Genomic DNA, 21,261 nt, shown 5'->3' with positions numbered 1-21,261 from the left:
TGGATAACGCTTGTTGGCTTCAATCTTAGCACAACTATTGAGAGGGTTGACTAGTTCCCCCCAATAACATACTAATAGCCCTTTAAGAGTAATCTTTAATGTCACTAGTCTAAATGATAAAGAAAATAAAGACAAATGAAGCACATTCAGAATGAACATTATATACTGCTTAAAAATTTTTATAACCATTCTCAAACAAACAGTCACATATGCATGTCAAATCTACAAATCAACCACTAATAATAAAAAATAGTTGTCCCAAATCAAAGACAAAATACTAAATAGAGACTTTAGCATTACCAAGCCACAACACCTTGATCATAACATCTATATAACAATCACACAATATCTTCATATCTAAAATTACAAATTACATGTGACTTTCAACATTATTTCAATAAAATTGAACATAATATTCATGAGATAAAATTTAATAGCGTTCTATAATTAACATTCTATTACTGAAAATAGCTTTAGAATACTATTGACACAAATCAAGTGGGGCTTGAAACTTTATAAAATGTTACAATTAAAGCACTATTAGGAAAATATAAAAAATACAATCAACCAATTGATCTTTAAATTACAAGATTAGCTTGACATAGAGATCAATTTTGAGAATGAGGGCGGGAATTATATCTTGGGTGTGAGAGAAAATTCTTGTCTAGTACTCAATGGAGGCTCACAAATTGGTTCATTTGAATTGTCCTCTCCCAATTGATCATCAAGCAATGATGCATAAGACTAGTCACCCAACTCCGCAACTATATATCTTTTCCCTAAAAAAAATTCCAAAGATCTCAAAATTATCTTCATTTTCATGACAAAAAAAAGAATTTTATTGAAGTCCATGACTAAGAAGTCCAAGAGACCAAAATCTTTTTCACAATAAAACTTAAAAGAAATGTCACTTCCTTTGAAATATATAAATTCTTCCAATGAAATGGTGTTGCACTATTCTATCAATCTCCATTAGCTTAGATTCCTTACAATAAGGTTCTAATATTTTCATCTTCTCTTGTGTTTCTAAGAGCATTATGTAGTTTAGTTGACCCCTGCATATCAAAATTTCTTAAACTAAGTGTCCCATTGAAAAAGATAATAGAGCAGGTTGTTCTGTGCCCTGGATAAAATATATTATACCTGTATCTAATAACTGAAAGGATGAGATAAAGAATATAAATGCATATGAATGAAGTCCTAAGATAGAATTTTGTTGAAGAAATCCAATCTTGTGAAAGATCATTGCCTTTGATGCAAACTATGAAGAATTCAATGGAAAATGTTGTACAAAGCCCTACAAATAAGGACCATTGTTACACTTCATTTCACAGCTCACCAAACAAAAATAATCCATCAGAAGAGTAGGTTGGTTTGTTCACCTACCTAAGTACAAAGTGCCTATGATATTATTGCTTTACTTTGCACTAATTAGCAAATACAACGCACACAACATGACCAAGTAGAAAACAATGGTTTTCACCACTTGAGATTCAACTAAGATAGTATTTTGTAAAGAAAACAACTTATCAAGAGTCATCAACATGGTTCTTTTCTTTGATTCAAATGCTTCTTGCAATCAAATTGAAAATATATGTCATATTTAACAATTATACTCTGACAATTGTCTAATTTGCTGTAATATATTTTTCAAATATCAAACAATATGAACTTCAAGGGTGAAGGTCAATGGGTTCAATTGAGGATCTAAGTAAATCCCATGAGACAAAGTGTTGAAACTGGGTAGAATATTACGATCATTCTTATACATCACATACTAAGGGAAAAATTAAGCTTAAAAAAGTAAGTCAACATTGACTATTTAATAGTTTTATTCTAGAAATTGAACCTTAATATATGATATTTACTCCATCCTAAATACTACATACAACAATTGAAGCCAAATGCAAATTTTCCTATGATTCTGCTGAAGATATAACACTTATCTTGAAATATAAATTGAGAGGGCTCCAAAACTTACTAAATAAAAAAGAAACCTACACACATCACATTAAAGGCTTATCAAAGAAAAAAGAAAGAAAAGAAACTTGAGCTGCCAAAATTGCAGAGGAACTGTGTGCTAGGTGGGTGTGAGTTTGTTGAAGTTCCTCTAGGTATAAACTGAATTCAATTTGTTATTTTTGAGAACCATCGACAAGTTGCTGTAATGATGTCCTACAGCATCAAATTACAAAAATACATGAAATCGATTCTGATGGTGACAAAATAAATAAATAAAGTCTCACAGTGCATATTGTGGAAAATCAAATACCATTGCCTTATGTTTACTAATGATAAATCCTATATGTTTATACCATATGAAAGATGTATTATTCTACCACAGTTCTTCACTTGTAAAAGGATTTAGAGATACATTAATATTAAAAAAAAATCTATAATCCAATGTTAGTGTACTTTAGACAAACGATAGATTAGAAAAAACAAGTTACCTACTTTCTTTGAATGCTTCAACTTGACGTTGAATGAGAGAATCAAGATTTTGTATTGCAAGATTTTGTCCACTCAATAATTGTTTCTATTGATCTAATGAAAGGTTCACTATGTTGTCGATGTCATTTGCTTTAGTTTGAAGGTTATTTAATCTGGAGGACATAATACTAGCCACTTGATTTATTTCTATTTAAGTTTGTTGTGTTAATTATTTATGAAATCATATTCCTTCCCCTAAGTTTGCATAGGACATTTCAAGATTGGCCATGCTAGGCTAGAATCCATTTATTTCTACATATACAATTTTTGATCTTGGAACTTGGATTGAGTATCCGTTATGTGATGAGATTGTTAAAAAATGGCATTAGACTTCTCTAGAACATTCATGAGTTTATATTCCATAGCTTCTAATTTTTCCACCAACACCAATGCCCGAGACTTAGTAGAGGTGAGAGATTCATGGATTTGACTAGAAGACTCTAACAAAGTATCTGATTGTTCTTCTATTTTACCTAGTTTGTCCACAACCCAATGAGAAGATGACTTCAACTCATTCACAAACCTTTCCATTTCTTTCTTGAATGCATTGCTCCCACAAATAACAACTAAATTTGTTAGAAACGAGAAGCAACCAAATATATATTTGATTGATTATTAAATAATATACTAGTATTGTTTCAATTGCAAAATGAGTTACTTCATGTATTTACAATGGGAGTAGCTTTTATGCAAGTTGTCATTTGACTGAGCACATGTATTCCAACTAATGCATCTTTAAACAAAACTACTATAAAATAGTCAAGAGTTTTCTTGGGACATAAATATATCTTTACCAAATATAAAAAGGAATATACATCTATTAGTGCAGTTGACAATGCTTATGTAGTCTGAATCTAAAAGTTTTAGTATTGTGGAATCCCTACTACATTATAATTTTCTTAATGAAAGGTTTACTATATGTTACTCTTCTATTGGAATAAATTCCAACATTCCCTTTGGGATTAATGACATGGCTTAACTATCTATTGTGTCCTATAAGTCTAATAGTTATATCAGGCATTGACATGTTGATCTCTTGGTGTAACGACAACTCTAACTTGTAAGAAGTGGTATCAAATCTTGGTCATAGACTCAAATCTTCTCAAGTAACACTCAAGGGGAATTATTGGACTAACTTCCAATGTTCCCCATTGGGATTTAGGACATTGCTTAACTGCCTCTAATGTTTTATAAGTCTAGTAATTGTATTTGGCATCGAAATGTCGATCTTTTGGTGTAACGACAACACTAGCTTGCAACATCTCCCTCATAAAAAAAAAGATAAGATACACTTGCATTGATGGATACTAATATTTTATTAATCTTCAGCTTGTTATCATCGCTAAAACTAAATAGATCGTGATTCTTAAGCTTGTTAGCAATCTTAAGATTGCATTGTTGCATTGATCTTCATGTTGTTATACTAAAACTACATAGATCTCAATTCCTAAGCCAATTAACATTCCTAAGATTTCATTGATTGAAATCCTATTAGGATCATAAGAGGCAAACCACATTCAACATGGATCATAAATCCTAGTATCATTCTAATGTAGAGAAAGAAAACTAAACTTTCACCTTATTGTCAAGTTGTGACTTTTGAACTCTTGGTCCCATAATATTAACTCAACAAAACCATAACATGGAAAAAGGGCAATACTCATTTTAAGAGAACATCATAGCAAAAGGGTAATATCAACATATTATAGTAAATGGGTAATAACCATTTGAATATCATATGAGGGCAACATAGTAATAGCCATTTTAAACTTAAGGAAACAATGCTTGCTATTTGAGATATTATGGTTGGGTAAATACTATATTGATAGCTTGTTATGACTCATGTAATTTATACACTTATGTAAGGATTTAGTTGGACATAGTTGAGAAAATAAGAAAGTTCCTTATAGGTCATTTAGCATATGCATGTATTCTCACAACAACAATTAAAGCACATAATTAGAGCACAAATTAGTTAAAGATCACCAATATCTATGGTCCCTATTTTTTGATTTACTTCTCTATAAGCCAAAATGCTAATGCTTCTTGGTTGTTTGAATAAGTCTCATCAAATAGAAAATTTTGGGTATGGTTACACTTATGCACCTATGCATTAAAGTTGTGATACAACTACTTGGGTTTTGTGTTGGAATTCTTTTAGAATAACTAAGAGGGGGGTGAATCAGTTATTCAAGGTCCAGATGTACAAAATAAAACTTTTCACAATTTAGTGAACCCATAAAACATTCTTAACCATGCATGCATTCATTGTGTGTTAACCAAAACTAATATGTTACTGTAAAATTAACATGCAAAAATATAAAGCATAAAACATAACATATCCATCGGCACATTTGACACAATGATTTAACGTGGAAACCTAATTTAGGGAAAAACACCAGTAACATGCTACTCCTTTTTCACACTTCTGAAGTGATGCCTTGTTAAAGGTTACAACACACACTGTAAATGTGACTAGTTAAGGGATTTCAATCACCCTGTTAAAAGTGAGCCTTGTTAGAAGACTTTAGGCCATTCACTTGGAATCCCACCCTGTTAAAGGATTTACCAATGACTATTAAGTCAACCTTTCTCCAAAGGATTTACCCTAATCTAATATGATTGTTAGAAAGTAATAGTAGAGCTTTGATATGATACAACTTACAACCTTACTTGCAGATTACAAATCACTATTTAGTCTTCAACTTTGCTTGGCTTCCAATCTTTGTAGCTCTAAAAGCTCATTCACCCTTCAAGCATTCATCCTCTTTAAGCCTTCTTGCTTAGTTTTCCATTGTAGATTTCTTCTCTTGTGTCACTTGATGAAGCAAACCCTCTTCCTTCTCCTTGTCAGATTTTCGCATCCAAAACTCTCTAACCTCTTTGCTTCATGACTAGATATCCCTACTTATAGGAAATTAGAACTCTTTTTCCTGCTCATTATCCTTCACAAAAAATAGGGTTTTCGATGGATTAGATAGGATACAATGTATCTACCCCATATCCTATCTTCTCTAGAAACTTCTCCTATAATCCATTTGAATTCGCCCCCAAAATAGTTTATATAAGATTCTGTGCCTCCAACTCATCAATCTTATCTTCCTCCTGATTTACAAGTTCCAAGAAAAAAAACTTGTCAGCTTTTATTAGTCAAATATTTGATCTTTTTCATAATGCAGCAACTCAGCATTATCAATTTATTGATGCTCAACACATACTATGTTACTCGGCATCTATTATAGAATCACTCGGCATCAATTGGATTTTACTAGTGCTTGACTTCAACTGATAATCACTCGACATCTACTATCTTGCTCAACACCTACTAACTTGCTTGGAATCCACTAGAAATTGCTTTCACTCGGCTCCAACTGACTTTTTGCTTGGCTTGCACTAACTTTTCTCGGCACCTTCTATCAACTTGGTCAAGCTTGGCAAATGAAATTTGTCCAACCTTGTTCTTCTAAACTTTCTAAGTGTGGCCAATCATTTTTTAACTTCAAAGTAGATCATCAATATATTATGTTATCACTGTCTTAATTGATTCTTGCACTTCAATACATAATCATTACTCAACCTTTCCTCTAGGTACTTTTGTTACATCTTGTTGATCAAATCCTCCTCATCAATCAACTAAGTGATAGTTCTTGAAACATATAAGCAATTGTCTTACCACCATGTAGTAGGTTTGATATTAGCGACAAATCAATGGTTGAAACACTTCTTCAACAATTTTTCTACTCAAATGATCTTTTCAATCATATATCAACAATATCCCTCTTTGGCATTGATGGCAAACCAAACTGATCAACCATTCAAACAAATGACAAACTAACTACGTTAAAACAATAAGGCAATACCAAAAAGAAAGCTCATGAATAAAACTTTTTCCTCTATTAGCAAATCCCTTTTCAATTACAAAATATAACTCAAAACTTCTCCTTCTGAGTTCCTTCTTTTATGATTCTCTTCTATCATGGATTAGTAGAATATCAAAATATCTCCCTCTTTTATTTTCTGCTTTCTCCCTCTTTCTTTCTTTTAGTCTTCTAATCTTCTGACGATGTACTCTCACGTCTCCCTTGATCATCTCTCCCTTGATTAGTTTAATGTACTTTCTCCCTTGATTTTTTGCTTTGATAATCTCCCTCTTGATCACTATGCCCTTGATTAGTTTACTATACTTTCTCCCTCTTTAACAACAATGCCAAAGACATATACTCAACACTTGACATCTTTGGTATATGCAAACATAGGCTTTTGTAGGCTCTTCAATTTTCTCCCTTTGTCACCTTGCTTGTGACTTATTAGAAATTCTAGTTCTATGATTAGTTTAGGCAGTTCCTAAAGTAAGATCCACTGCATCAATTTGTATAAAATGAGTGTCATCTTTTTTGGTGCAGGGTATTCCTTTTGTCTTTTACATAGCCTTTGATAGGGGTATTACCCCTAGTTTACCTCTCAAATACTCATAAGCATCCTTAGGTAATGCTTTGGTGAAGATATCAACAATTTGCTCCTTTGTATTAATATATTCCATCTTCACCTTTTTGTCTTGAATCAATTCCCTTACATAATGATACTTTATTGCAATGTGCTTTGTCTTTGTATGCATTACAAGATTATTTGATATATTTATAGCACTTGTATTATCACAATAAAGTGTCACTAGTTCAGTGATCTCTTCCTTCATTCCCTTTAGTAGCTATTTGATCCATACAATGTTTGTGCAATTAATAGCAGCAACAACATACTCTGCTTCAGCAGTTGATTGGGAAGTACAACTCTACTTCTTGCTTGTCCATGTAACAAGTCTTTTGCCTAAGAAAAATGCTCCTCCACTGGTGCTCTTTCTGTCATCAATATTTTCAGCCCAATCAACATCAGTGTAGGCTTTTAGTTCAAACTTTTCATTCTTCTTATAGTATAAACCATACTCTTCTGTTCCTTTCAAATATCTCATTATCCCTTTCACAGCCATCAAATGATTCGCTCTAGGGTTAGTAGAGAATATAGCAACTATCCCCATAGCTAATGCAATATTAGGTCTACTGTGTACTACATATTGCAATTTTCCAATCATGGATCTATATAATGTTTGATTGACCTCAGCTAAATCGTCATTCTTTAATAGCTTGAGTGTTGTTATCATAGGTGTACTTACTGATTTTGAATCCTCAAGTCCAAATGTCTTCAATATCTCCTTGACATATTTTGACTGAGTGATATATACACCATACTTCATTTGATAGACTTATAATCCCACAAAGAATTTGATCTCACCAAACATTGTCATTTCAAACTCTTACTCCATCTGATTTGCAAAATCTTTACACAAAGCATCTTGTCCTCCAAATATTATGTCATCAACAAATGTTTTAGATAATAGTGTACCTTTTTCTTTATCTATCTTTATGTACAAATTGTTGTTATCATCTATCCTTTCACATCCAATCTTAATAAGATAAGTATGAAGTCTCTCATACCATGCTCTTGGTGCTTGTTTTAATCTTTGTTTAGTCTACATACCATGTTCTTATTATTTTTATCCACAAATCTTTCTGGCTATTCTATGTAGACCTCTTTTTCTAATATGCCATTCAGAAATGCAGACTTGACATCCATTTGATAAAATTTGAAACCTTTATATGCAACATAAGCAAGCAAAATTCTTATTCCTTCCATTCTTGCAACAGGGGAAAATGTTTCACCATAGGTGCATATCCTTTGGAAACTAGTCTTTCTTTATTTCTTGTCACTTCACCATTCTCATCTAGCTTGTTTCTGAATACCCATATTGTGCCAATCACATTCTTGTCTTCTAGTCTAGGAACTAGGCTCCACATCTTGTTCTTTTCTATCTGTTGAATTTCCTCTTCCATAGCCTTGTACCGGTCATCATCTTCCAATACATCTCTCACTGTCTTAGGTTCCTTCGTGCTTAACAAACATGATTCACTTCTCAACCTATTTCTTGTCATTGGCATTGCATCTTTGTCTCCAATGATTTTATCTATAGGATGGTGTCTTTTGACATATTTGGATAGTCTAGGCTCAATTCTTGTGACTACATTCTATCTCTCAGCTTCAGTATCACTAAGTGCATCTCTATCAGGTGTTTAGCATCTCTTTCATATGTGCTAATATCAGAGTCAGATTGTGCATTTTCCTCATTCTGCAACTCAACATCTGAATGCAACTCGACATTCACAGGATGTGACTCTGTAGTTGTTGAGACTTGCTGTTGGCTTGCGATATGATTTGTAGCATCTTCTTTAGTACGCATTCCTTCATAATAGTATACAAATGTCTTGTAATCTTTTGGTTCTTTTGTAGTTTCAACCTCATGTTCTTCTATAAACTCATCAAAATTCACATTTTCACTTTTCACAATTTTGTTAATGTTAGTATTTAAACACTTGTAAGCTTTACTTCTTGTGGAGTAACCAAGGAATATACCTTCTTCACTCTTTGCATCAAACTTTCCACTCCTAACATTTTTAAGAATATAATATTTGCTTCCAAATACCTTAAAATATTTCACATTGGGTGGATGACCATACCATAGTTCAAAAGGTGTTGAGTGAGTACCTTTCTCTACTTGCACATGGTTCAAGGTGTATACAATAGTACTTACAACTTCTCTCCAATATTTTAGAGCAACATTTTTCTCCATCATGAGTGTTCTGGCACAGTCCATTATAGACATGTTTCTTCTTTCAACAATTCCATTTTGTGGAGGGGTCCTAGGTGCTAATGTTTGTCTTTTGATTCCTCTGTCATTGTAGAACATCTCAAACTCATGTGAAGTGAATTCACCTCCTTTGTCTGATCTCAAACATTTCAAGCTCTTACCTATTTCTTTCTCAACTCTTGCCAAGTACCATTTAAACATTTGAAAAGCATCTTTTTTTTTTTTTTTTTTTTTTTTTTTTTTTTTCAGAAACATAATTGTCATCATTCTAGAGTAATCATCAACAAGCAACATTATATACTTATCTCCTTTGTAGCTTTGCACTTCAATAGGTCCACACAAGTCAGTATGAACAATTTCAAGTATTTCCTTAGAGGTATAAGCTTTGCTTTTGAAGCTTGACTTTGTCATCTTGCCTAGTTGACATTGTTTACACATTATATTTTTTGGTTTCTTCAACTTAGGCAAACCTCTAACTCTTTTCATGTTACTGATACTAATTAGATTATCAAATTTAACATGACATAATCTTATGTGCCAAAGCCATACATCATCAAATTTTGCAATAAGACTAGTAGCATCTTCTATATCCAAATAGAACAAATTACTCCTAATTTGATCACCTTTTCTAATCAAGTTTCCATTTATATCATATGTCTTGGCTGATTTATTTTCAAACTCAACTTTGCACCACAAATTATTCAATTGTGACACACTTAACAAGTTATAATTCAATCCTTCAACATAATAAGCATTGTCACATGAAATCTTGTCTATGAGCTTGATATACCCTTTTCCTTTTATTAAACATGGTGCATCATTACCAAATCTTACAATATTTCCATCATAACAGGTTAAGGTAATGAATTTACTTTTGTCTCCAATCATGTGATGTGAGCATCCACTATCAATGACCCATCTATCATTCTTGTTCACACAAGTCATAAGTGCAGTAGCCTCATCCTCATTTGATTCATCCTTCATTGCAACATATACCACTTCGTCATCATTTTCATCAGAGTCATGTTCATCAGTAATGTAGCATGACTTCTTGCCTTTGTCTTTGTAGTCTCTTCCATCATCTTCTCTTATGTTTTTGTGCTTGTTCCCTTCTCTGAAGTTCTTCTGTGTACATCTTGCAACAATATGACCAACTTCATTGTAGTTAAAACAAATGATAGGCAACTTACCTTAGAATTTACCTTTTCCTCTATGAAATCTTTTTGTCTGCAATGCTTCCAATTGTTCAATGTCTTACTCATCTGTAGTGCTGTTACTAGATGCATACTTTATCTTTCTTTTCTTTTTCTTTGGCTTTACCTCCTTAGAATCCTTTAGTAACATTTTTTCTTGGAAAGCTGCTTCAATACTCTCTGGTCTGTGGTTGTCAAAATTAGATAACTCAAAAGCAGTGAGTCTTCCTACCAGACCTTCAAGGTTTAGATCATTTCCTGGCATACATCTTAACTCTTGGATTGCAAATACTCTAATGGCATGCACAAGCAATAATGTTCTCAAGACTTTACTTAGCACAATATCATCATCTATTTTACCAGTTGCACCTTTTATTGCACTTACAACTTCTTTTATTCTAGCAACATATTGAGCAATGTTTTCACCTTCTTCCATTCTCATGTCATCAAACTTACCTCTGAGGCTCTCTGGCTTGGCTCTTTGAACATTTTTGTCTCCTCCATAAATTGTGTCTAGGGCATCCCACTTCTGGTTTGCAATTTTAAGGTTTTTGATATCATCAAACTCAACATAGCTTAGGGCAGAGGAAATCTCCAACATCGCCTAATTGTGCTCTTTCTTTTTCTTCAAATCTTCAGTAGTTAGGGCTCCCGTTGGATCAACATGTGCCACTGAACTGCAAGATTGTGCATAATCTCCAAGTCCTCCAAGGTGTAGATTCATCAAACTTTGCCATGCAGGAAAGTTATCTCTGTTTAGCTTGGGTACCTCTCTTTTTGACATCTTGATCTTTATGCTTTTAGTACTTTAAAACTAATCCTCTTAAGAAACTAGGCTTTGATACCAATTGTTGGAATTCTTTTAGAATAATTGAGAAGGGGGGGGGGGGGGTGAATCAGTTATTCAAGGTCTAGATGTACAAAATAAAAATTTTCACAATTTAGTGAACCCATAAAACATTCTTAACCATGCATGCATTCATTATGTGTTAACCAAAACTAATATGTTATTGTAAAATTAACATGCAGAAATATAAAGCATAAAACATAGCATATCTATCAGCACATTTGACACAATGATTTAACGAGGAAATCCAATTTGGGAAAAATCACTAGTAACATGCTACTTCTTTTTCACACTTATGAAGTGATGCCTTGTTAAAGGCCAACACTGTTAAAGGTTACAACACACACTGTTAAATGTGACTCGGTTAAGGGATTTCAATCACCCTATTAAAAATGAACCTTGTTAGAGGACTTTAGGTCATTCACTTGGAATGCCACCCTGTTAAAGGATTTACCAATGACTGTTAAGTCAACCTTTCTCCAAAGGATTTACCCTAATCTAATACAATTGTTAGAAAGTAACAGTAGAGCTTTGATCTAATAAAACTTACAACCTTACTTGCAGATTACATATCACTATTTAGTCCTCAACTCTGCTTGGCTTCCAATCTTTACAACTCTGACAGCTTGTTCACCCTTCAAGCATTCATCCTCTTTAAGCCTTCTTGCTTAGTTCGCCATTGTAGATTTCTTCTCTTGGGTCACTTGATGAAGCAAACCCTCTTCCTTCTCCTCGTCAGATTTTTTCATCCAAAAATCTCTAACCTCTTTGCTTCATGACTAGATATCCCTACTTATAGGAAATTAGAACTCTTTTTCCCTCTCATTATCCATCACACAAATTAGGGTTTTCGATGGATTAGGTAGGATACAATGTATCTACCCCATATCCTGTCTTCTCTAAAAACTTCTCTTAGAATCCATTTGAATTCACCTCCAAAATGGTTTACATAAGATTACATGCCTCCAGCTCATCAATCTTACCTTCTTTCTGATTTACAAGTTCCAAGAAAACAAACTTGTTGACTTTTATTAGGTGAATCTTCAATCTTTTTCATAATGTAGCAGCTCGACATTATCAATTTACTGGTGCTTGACACATAGTTACTCAACATCTATTGTAAAATCACTTAGCATCAATTGAAAATCACTCAACATCTACTATCTTGCTCGGTATCCACTAGAAATTTCTTTGACTCGAGTCCAACTGACTTTTTGCTTGGTTTACACTAACTTTTCTCGGCACCTTCTATCAACTTTCTCAAGCTTGGCAAATGAACTTTGTCCAATCTTATTCTTCTGAACTTTCTAAGTGTGGCTGATCATTTTGTAACTTCAAAGTAGATCATCAATACATTATGCTATCACTATCTTAACTAATTCTTGCACTTCAATACATAATCATTACTCAACCTTTCCTCTAGGTACTTTTGTTACATCTTGTTGATCAAATCCTTCTCATCAATCAACTAAGTGATAGTGCTTGAAACATTTAAGCAATTGTCTTACCAACACATAGCAGGTTTGACATTAGTGACAAAACAATGATTGAAACACTTCTTCAACAATTTTTCTACTCAAATGATCTTTTCAATCATTTATCAACATTTTTTCTCTTACCAGTTAGGGCCTTTTATGTTCACTCGAAGTGGAAATGTTAGCATTGGAAGATAGTAAAATAGTGATATGCACAATAAGAATAGTTAGGTAAGACTCTTATTAGAAAGGATTTTGATTAGGGGGAGAGACCAGTAATCAAGAGGATGTCTAATATTATATCATAGATACTCTTGATTGTCATAGATACTCCTAATCATTTTTAGCTTTTTTGGTTTGTGATTGATCAATTTGTGTACCAGTATTGGAACATGTCATAACAACTATGGAGAAATTTAACCACAACTATTGGTATTTTTTGGTGAGAAACTATTACGAGTAAACATAACAGATATTGGGCAAGTGTTTTAAAATGACACTTTTGACCACTTCAAAATTCACGACATCTATAGAGAAATCCATAAATGCCCAAACATAAAAACTTTAGCCTTAAGCTCTCGAGTCACCTACGCAGGTACACCAATTTTTTTTGCATAATTCATCTTAAGACTTAGGAGATCTAGGTGCACAAAGTTAACTTAAATGACTACTAGAACTTTTCCCTATGGCACTACAAATTGTTAGCATGAGAATGCACCAAAATAATGATATAATTAATAAGAGCAATTGGGTAGAGAGAAAAACATAGTCAATGGAAAATGATGGCACGTGGCATTGATGTTAATGAATAAGGCAAGGTAAACCTTCTTGATTGAAAGCCTATTAGGATTAGAAGAGGCAGACCACATTCAACATGGATCATAAAACATGGTATCATTCTGATGCAGAGAAAGCAAACAAAACTTTCACCTTATTTTCAAGTTGTGACTTTTGAACTCTTGTTCCTATAATATTAACTCAACAAAACCATAACATGGAAAAAGGGTAATACTCATTTTAAGAGAACATCATAGAAAAGGGGTAATATCAACATATTATAGTAAAATGGTAATAACCATTTGAAGATCGTATGCCAGCAACAAAGTAATACCCATCTTATATTTAAGGAAACAATGCTTGTTATTCAAGAGATCATGGTCGGCTCAATACTAAATTGATAGCTTGGTATGCCTCACATAAATTATACACTTATGTCAAGATTTAATTGGACATGGTTGAGAAAATAAGAGAGTTCCTTACAGGTCATTTGGGATATGCATGTATTCTCACAACATAAGTTAAAGCACAAATTAGTTAAAGATCACTAACATCTGTGATCCCCTATTTTTGTGTCCACTACTCTGTAACCCAAAATGCTAATGCTTCTTGGTTGTTTGAATAAGTCTCACCAAATAGGAAATTTTTAGTGTGGTTATACGTATGCACCTATGCATTAGAGTTGTGACACAACTACTTGGGTTTTGTCTCTTACCAGCTAGGATCTTTTATATCCACTCGAAGTGGAAATGTTAGTATTGGAAGATAGTAAAATAGTGATATGCATAATAAGAATAGTTGGGTAGGACTCTTATTAGAAAGGATTTTGATTAAGGGAAGATACCAGTAATAAATAGGAGGTCCAATACTATATCATAGATACTTCTAATCATTTTTAGTTTTTTTGGTTTGTGATTGATCAATTTGTGTACCAATATTGGAACATGTCATAACAACTATGGAGAAATTTAACCACAAGTACTGGTGTTTTTTTGATGAGTGACTATTAGGGTTGAACATTACGGATATAGGGTAAGTCTTTTAAAATGACAATTTTGATCACTTCACAATTCATAACCTCTATAGAGAAATCCATAAATTCCCAAACATAAAAAATTTAGCCTTAAGCTCTCCAGTGACCTACCCAGGCACACCAAAAAATTGACATAATTCAACTTAAGATTTAGGAGATCTAGGTGCAAAAGTTATCATAAATAACTATTGGAATTTTTCCCTATGCCACTACGAAACTTTAGCATGGAAATGCATCAAAATAATGATATAATTAATAAGAGCAATTGGGAAAACATAAAAAGTATACTCAACTGTAAATGATGGCACATGGCATTGGTGTTAATGAAGAAAACAAGGTAAACCTTATGTTGTTTGTTATTGATCTTCTTGAGGCAGGGGAAAATAAGAATGCTTGAAGAACAAGAGAGAAGAGGGCCTCTGCCAGAATCCTTCTGAAACCACTCTGTCAAATGCCATGCCAACCTTGATTTCTTCTCCTCCTCTTGCATTATCCATTTGCAGCTAGAGGAAAGCTACTTATAAGTTTGCTGCCAGCTTGACCTAGGTAAAGCCACTCTCTCCTTTGCTTCCCTCACCAGATCTTTGCCCTTTGCACTATCCACCACCTTAATGTCAAATTCATTACTATTGTTCTCTTATTTTTCTTCTTCTTCTAAGGAAGAAAACTAGCCCCACCCATGATCATAACAAAATCTTGAAACGACAAGATTACAAGAAACAAGGAGACATAAGCTTTGCTCATTGCTCTTGCTCTTGCTAGCTCAGTGAAATCTTAATTACCTATCTTCCAAATTTTATTCTTATTTAAAATTCTCTCTATTTATAAGATTATCTCACTATTAATTCATTTGTATATAGGGACCTTGCTCTCAATTTTTCTTTTGTTTGTTTTTGGCTTTCAATTTCTTTGTTTACAAGGCACCTCCCTTGAAATCGATGTTTTCTTAACAAAGGGTTTTTCAATAGTAATTTTTGTGTTTTAATATATTGTGTGATCATTTGGGCTTCTTAAATTAGTTGGCTTGTGGTGCAAGCAGGAGAAATCAACGCTTGTCTTAATCATGATTGTATTCTATTTATAGTTTCAGTGAATATAATATTGAGATTGGAATGGATACAATAAACAACTACCTAAAACAACAATACATCGCTAGATCACACAACCAAACACCTCCAGAATGGCTATATCACCCAGCCAAAGATCAAATTATATCTTATTTTGTCTTCTAATTAATAAAACTATTGGAACTTTAGCTATTCTTAGACTTTTAATGTCTTGATAAATAAAATTTAGTATTATGTTAATGTTATTCTAAGAAATTGATACAAACTAAAAAAAAGTTAGTTCACTTTTCTGAAGTAAAAATAAATGATTTTTTTCAAATAAATATAAGTATTTAAAAAAAAATGCAAATATTATAATTGTGCATAGATGGACAATTAGCATGGGCATGTCTAGTGGGGCTATTTGAGTTTATGCATATCATGAGCTATATCATGATCAAAGGTAGAGGAAGATCAAGGAATTAGTTAAATGGCGGTGGAGTTTCATCTAACTTTTGGGTGCACAATGAATATGAGTAAAAGTATTTCAAAGGCCATCCTTATCATAGAACCAATCATCTAGGGTATTATAAAGGTATCAACATAGCATTTCATGGGCCTTGTTTCGTACTCCGATTTGTTTTGGAAAATAGAAATTTTGGTGGAAAGTGCTTTTGATGTAGTGAACTAGTGTGGTCAAATTTCAGTGAAGAAAAGGTTTTGAGGTAGACAAAATTTGAGACTTGAGAAAGTGGGGAAATTGTTCAAGATTTAGACACCTATTAAGAAATTTTAAAGAAGATGAGCTTTCAACTCATAAACATAGAGAAGATTTTAGTACTAGCAGAGAACACATAAATTTCTTCTCCTTTAGAGAAGATAGAGATAAGTAATCTCAATATGGACAAAGAATGAAGCAAAAATAGCTTGTGATGGGGGCAATTAAAACTAATAATGCTCCAATGCAAGAATCACATTCCATATTCTAGAAGAAATTAGATCTAAGATAAGGCAAAGATGTGAATGGTGTTCTAAAGAGAATTCCTTACAGACAATCATGGCTAAAAATAACCATGATGGAAGTGAGGAGTATAAAATCTGGAGAAAGAAAACCAATTGTACCATCCTAAATTGAAATCACCTAATTTGTGTGTATAACTAAAGATTATTCTAGGCATATCTTAGTGTATTTTCTCTAGTAGGATATTAGATGGAACTTGAAGCATACCTAGATTCAAATAAATGATACCTCATATGGTACTTAAAGGATGCCTCCCAATAGTAGGACCTCATATGAAACTTAAAGGATACCTAATTCAAATATGGGTAAGCTATCCTCTGAATCTTGCTTAATGTCTAGATTATCCCTTATGTATAAGTATTCTCCTCTTTTTTCCTTGCAACCCAATAATTTATTCCATCATTTGGGCCCTATATCCTCATTTATGGCCTCCTGGGCCTATCTATGTAATCACCCAAAAATGGCCATCTAGACTATGAGCTCCCTTTCTAGCAATTTTGCATAATTTATCTATCACTCATCTTTGATCAAATCCTCAAAAAATTATTTATTCAATTATAACCTATTGTTTGACCACTTTATCCTAAGTCTTTTATTTAATTGAAAGATTTTTCTCCCTTTCAATTAAACAAAAATGCCCAAGTCTCACTTATCCTAAGTGTGCACACATAAAGCATTAACTATATTTTAAAAATAAAAGAAATGACTTTTTGTCACACATGAGGTGCATAGTTTCCAAGATGGGTGGAATCTTCATTCTCTTCCACACATCTCTCACCTTTGTGAACTCCACCGTTAATTTTGATTAGGTGAGATTCTTGTGCACATGGATCACCCAAGATGTATTCCCCACCCTTGATTATGCCTCACTTGACTTTTAATCTCAACTGTCCATTTTTCTTTCAAAGGAGGGCTCTCTCCTCATTCTCTCAATCTAGGCGTGTTATGATAATGCTATGCTGCAAGTTTTCTTGGTGATTTTGGAGCACTTGGCGCACTCATTTTGCATTCATCTTGCATATCCATTCTCTTTCTTGCATTGTACCTTCATGGCATATGAACTTAGATTTCCTTTATGCTTATAGTTTAGATCACATAGTTTTACTAGGAGGCTTTGCAATACTTTCTTTCTTGTTAGTTTAGTTTGTATTTGCATTCTTCAATTGGATTTCATCTTGCATTGCATTACATTGTGATTCTTAGATGCTAGAATTCTTGCTCTCATCTTTGAATCTCTCGTTCTATGGTGCACCTTTCAAGGGTTGCTTAGCTAGGTTCATTTGAAAGCCACAACACTTCTATTTGCACATTTGCACATCATAGATAGAGTGTTATAAGCTTCCTCTTGAGATAGCCTTCATCACGGATATTCTTGAGAATAAGGGTTTATAGAAATGTGCCTACTTTTTGGTATACATGTTTCTTGTGGACCTCAAAATGAGATGTGCTTGGAAATCCCACATCTACCCTATTTTCATAGAACCATGAACACATCTTGACTCATTTCCAAAGGTACATGATGTCATTAATTTATTCTCCTTGGGAAAAGTCACCATTAGTGACATGTCCCTAAGGATTGGCCCAAATTTAACTTGAAGATCTATGCCATGATTTTGGCTGGAAATCTAGTCCCATGGTTAGCTTGCTTAATTCTTAACCTGCAAAATGTTGTGAGATGTATATAACCATCCTATATCTCCTCATTTCTATAACAATTATCAAAATAATCAAGCACATCCACTATTATCAAAGTATTCCAACAATCAAATATTCAAGCTATGAAGTGCAAAGAAGCAAATCAAGTTTAGGAGTCATCAAGTTATCAAGTCCAAGCATTCAATATATAGCATTCTCCTCAAGAACTCAAGGTGTTTCCCTCCATAGATCTATCCTCTTCCCCCACTGGAGTTTGATCAAATGAATTTTCTATCAAGGAGAGATCCCCATCCACCAATATTTAGTCAAGTCTTCTATCTTTTCTACTCAATGAAACATTGTTGCAAATCACAACATCTACTCCATAAGGTTTTATCTTTCATGATTTCTTTTAAATTTTTAGGTTAAGTCACAGTTATTGAATCAATGAATTTGATACATTTAGAGAAGTATATGTATTAATAAGGTATGATATACTTGATTTCTTAGATCTAGCCTCTGCTATATTACAACACATGTTGCAAGTACTACCCATATACCCAAATTGTGTTGTTGTGATAGTTATTATGAAAATGTCATTAGTCTGAAATGACACACTTGCTCAATGATAACATCAATATGTCATAGATATAATAATATAATATTTCTACTACCCACAATGCCAAAGCTAGCTCTTTTCACCTAGTTAGAAACCATTTCTGCTTCATCTTCTATTTTTATCATATCTTACCAAAAAAAAAAATTTATACCATAGGGATAAATTTTGATTCTTGCATCCCTTGTTTTATTGTGTCATTGGTCTTCCATTTATACATAAAACATTTGCATGGATCATAAATCTTGTTGTCTTCAATCTTAGCACAACCATTGAGAGGGTTGACTAGTTCCCCCCAATAACATACTAATATCCCTTTAAGAGTAATTTTTAATGTCACTAGTCTAAATGACAAAAAAAATAAAGACAAATGAAGCACATTGAAACCAAATATTATACACTACTTAAATTTTTTTATAACCGTTCTCAAACCAATAGTCACATAAGCATGTCAAATCTATAAATCAACTCCTAATAATAAAAATTACTTGTCCCAAATCAAAGACAAAATACTAAATAGAGACTTTAGCATTACCAAGCCACAACACCTTGATCATAACATCTATATCACAATCACACAATATCTTCATTTCTAAAATTATAAATTGTATGTCACTTTCAACATTATTTTAATAAAACTGAACATAATATTCATGAGATAAAATTTTATAGCATTCTATAATTAACATTCTGTTACTAGAAATAGCTCTACAATCAAGTGGGGCTTGACATTTTATAATAAAATGTTACAATTAAAGCATTATTAGGAAAATATAAAAAATACAATGAACCAATTGGTCTTTAAATTACAAGATTCCCTTGACATAGAGATCAATTTTGAGAATGAGCTCCAAAAATTATATGTCTTGGGTGTGAGAAAATTCTTGTCTAGTACTCAATGGAAGCTCATAATTTGGATAATCTTAATCGTCTTCTCCCAATTGGGCCTTAAGAAATGATGCATAAGACCTATCACCCAACTCCCCAACTATATATATTTTCCTTGAAACAAATTCCAAAGATCTCAAAATTATGTTCATTTCATGATGAACAAAAGAATTTTATTGAAGTCCATGACTAAGAAGTCCAAGAGACCAAAATCTCTTTCACAATAAAACTTAAAAGAAATGACACTTACTTTGAAATATAGGAATTCTTTCAATAAAATGGTGTTGCATTGCTCTCTCAATCTCCATTAGCTTCGATTCCTTACAGTAGGGTTTTAATATTTTCATCTTCTCTTTTATTTCTAAGAGGATTCTATAGTTCAGTCATTATTAGTGCCCACATATCAAAATTTCTTATCACTAAATGTGTCATTGAAAAAGATAATGGAGCAGGTTGCTTTGCGTTCTCGAGACAAGATGTTATACCTATATCTAATAACTAAAATGGCAAGATGAATAGAAATGCATATGAATGAAGTCCTACGATAGAATGTTTTTTCCAAAATAAAAATAAAAATCCTATGATAGAATGTTGTTGAAGAAATCTAATCTTATGAAAGCTCATTGCCTTTGATTTGGACTATGAAGAATTCAATGGCAAATGTTGTACAAAGTCTTGCAAATAAGGACAATTGTTAGACTTCATTTCACAACTCACCAAACAAAAATCATACATTGCAAGAGTAGATTTCTTTGTTCACCTACCTCAGTACAACGTACCTATGATATTATTGCTTATCTTTGCACTGGTTAGCAAATACAACACACACAACATGACCAAGTAGAAAAAAATGGTCTTCACAGCTTGAGACTCAAGTTACATAGTATTATGTAAAGAAAACAACTTATCAAGAGTCATCAACATGGTTCTTTCCTTTGATTCAAATGCTTCCTACAATCAAATTGAAAATATATGTCACATTTATAATTATGTTCTAACAATTGTCTAATCTACTATAATATATTTTTCTTATATCAAAAAATATGAACTTCAAGGGTGAAAGTAAATGGTTCAATTGAGGATCTAAGTCAATCCCATGAGACAAAGTGTTGAAATTGGGTAGAATATTACTATCGTTCTTGAAGATCACATACTAAGAGAAAAATAAAGCTTAAAAAAGGTAAGTCAACATTGACTATTTAACACTTTTAGTCTAGAAATCAAACCTTAATATATGATATTTAACATGTCCAAAATACCACATACAAAAAGTGAAGCCAAATGCAGATTTTCCTATGATTCTCATGAAGATATAACACCTATCTTGATGTCTAAACTGAGAGGGCTCCAAAACTTACTAAATAAAAAAGAAAACTACACACATCACATTAAAGGCTTATCAAAGAAAAGAAAAGAAATGAAACATGAGCTGCCAAAATTGTAGAAGAATTGTGTCACATTATGAAAAATCAAATACCATTGTGTTCTTTTACCTAATGATAAATCCTATCTGCTTATACCATATGAAATATGTATTGTTCTACCA

The 21,261-nt window shown here is 32.8% G+C and overlaps 1 pseudogene; it reads right to left on the bottom strand.

Annotated features, from left to right (window-relative positions):
• Positions 1-608: 608 nt before the first annotated feature.
• On the bottom strand, positions 609-21,099 carry LOC149539191 (protein GAMETE EXPRESSED 1-like; annotated as a pseudogene).
• Between the last annotated feature and the right edge of the window lie 162 nt (positions 21,100-21,261).

This window comes from Cupressus sempervirens, chromosome 9, assembly GCF_028749045.1.
Source record: "Cupressus sempervirens isolate cs-2001-9-10 chromosome 9, ASM2874904v1, whole genome shotgun sequence".
NCBI lineage: Eukaryota > Viridiplantae > Streptophyta > Pinopsida > Cupressales > Cupressaceae > Cupressus > Cupressus sempervirens.
The sequence above is the reverse complement of the archived record's forward strand: the minus strand, read 5'-3'. Positions and strand labels throughout refer to the sequence as shown.